Source organism: Gossypium hirsutum, chromosome D02 (assembly GCF_007990345.1).
Source record: "Gossypium hirsutum isolate 1008001.06 chromosome D02, Gossypium_hirsutum_v2.1, whole genome shotgun sequence".
NCBI lineage: Eukaryota > Viridiplantae > Streptophyta > Magnoliopsida > Malvales > Malvaceae > Gossypium > Gossypium hirsutum.
Genome location: NC_053438.1, coordinates 60,385,620 through 60,387,195, shown reverse-complemented (window position 1 = coordinate 60,387,195; position 1,576 = coordinate 60,385,620). Strand labels below are relative to the sequence as shown.

Sequence of the window (1,576 nt, the reverse complement as noted above, 5' to 3'; positions counted from 1 at the left end):
TTGGTTTCTCATGTCTGTCAGGTTCTCGGTTCTCTTTTATCTTCCTCTCTCTCCTGATTGGTATAAACAACATTCAACGTTGCCCCTCGTTCCCCTCTTACTTCCTCCTTGCAATTTACTGCCATTAATTTCTACTATTATTTTGTTTATTTAAAGCCTTCTCATTTAGCTGCACAACATTCAATTCTCTCATCTTCTTCCTCCCCTTCTTCTCTTTCTTCCATTCATTCCATAACTTTCCTTCTGCTTTCCTATTGATTCTCTCCGCAAAAGAGAAAAAAAAAGAGAAAGAAAAGCCTAATCTTTATTCTTTCTTCTTTATTCCCTTACTTATTCCTTCCCGGTTAAAGCTACACTATTATAGTTGAAACTTGAAACTTGGATTTGGGGTTTGTCTTTTATCCATCCAAGATATGGGGGTTTCAGGGAAGCCTCAAGTGGATGGAGGGTTAGAATCCGAAGGCAAAAATGGGTCATTGCTGGGATCTCTTACGAGCTCCTTTGAAGCCTATTTACACACATCCAGTGGATGATCAGAGAGATAAAGATAGCACTGATGACAAAGAAGACGAATCCTGTTCCACCACTCCCACGGGACAAGAAGCTAGGATTCCAACCTTACTCACATGTCACCTGCTCCAGTCAAGCATAAACCTACTTTGAAGTGTAATTATGGAAGTGTTAGAGAGTTCTTTACTCCACCAGATTTGGAGACTGTCTTCATACGCCATGTTTAAACACCTAACTCATACTCTCACCAAACCAAGCTTGGACCAATTTGCATAAAAGCTTCATAGCTTTTGCATCTCTACCTCCATTGTCATCTGTTTATCATTTTTTTGGTACTCTTACTCTCACTTTTTTTTCTTTCTAATTTAGGGTATTTAAATTGTAGTGATCACTAGAAGTTCACGTACAGGGGGATCCATAAATAAATAACATGTGGAAATTTAACTTCTTTTGAGTTCGTTCTTAGGTTTCCTGTTTTACCTTTTAAGTTTCTATATCTGTAGTAAGTAATTATTTCCTCTAGCTTGTTGTGTTAATTATCTATAATAGAGAAAAGCATCCAGTTTTCAATTAAGAAATGGTGTGCATTGGGTTTAATTTTCTTCCAGTTTATATGATCTTGCTGCTGTATAATGTTAGCTTCTGCTTTGTACTCTCTTTTGTTTGAAAGTTGAACTGTATATGAATCATGTTCATGTGGGGAGACACATGCAAGTCAACATCTAAGCAAAGTTAGAACTTATTCCAAAGTTGGTAAAAAAAAAAGGTTAGAGACTCACCCTAAAAAGTGACATATCCATCCAGTTTATGAATCATCTTTGTAATAAATTCGAACTTTAATTTCAACATTTGCAATCGTCACCACTTTGTAATGGTAAATCCCTTTTCAAATGGCAAGGAAGATGCTGCACGGATGCTTCACACAGCAGGTGATTGACTGAGACAAATCTCCTACAAAAGGCTTAGCCAAGACCCACCGGAGAGAGGGGGGCCGGTCTCTGCCATAATCCCATCTTTAGACTTAGAGCTTAGCTTTGAGTGCCCCACCAAACATGACCGATGACCC

The 1,576-nt window shown here is 38.2% G+C and overlaps 1 pseudogene; it reads left to right on the top strand.

The window, feature by feature from the left end:
• The first annotated feature begins 413 nt into the window (after window positions 1-413).
• On the top strand, window positions 414-1,065 carry LOC121214748 (cyclin-dependent protein kinase inhibitor SMR6-like; annotated as a pseudogene).
• Window positions 1,066-1,576: the final 511 nt, after the last annotated feature.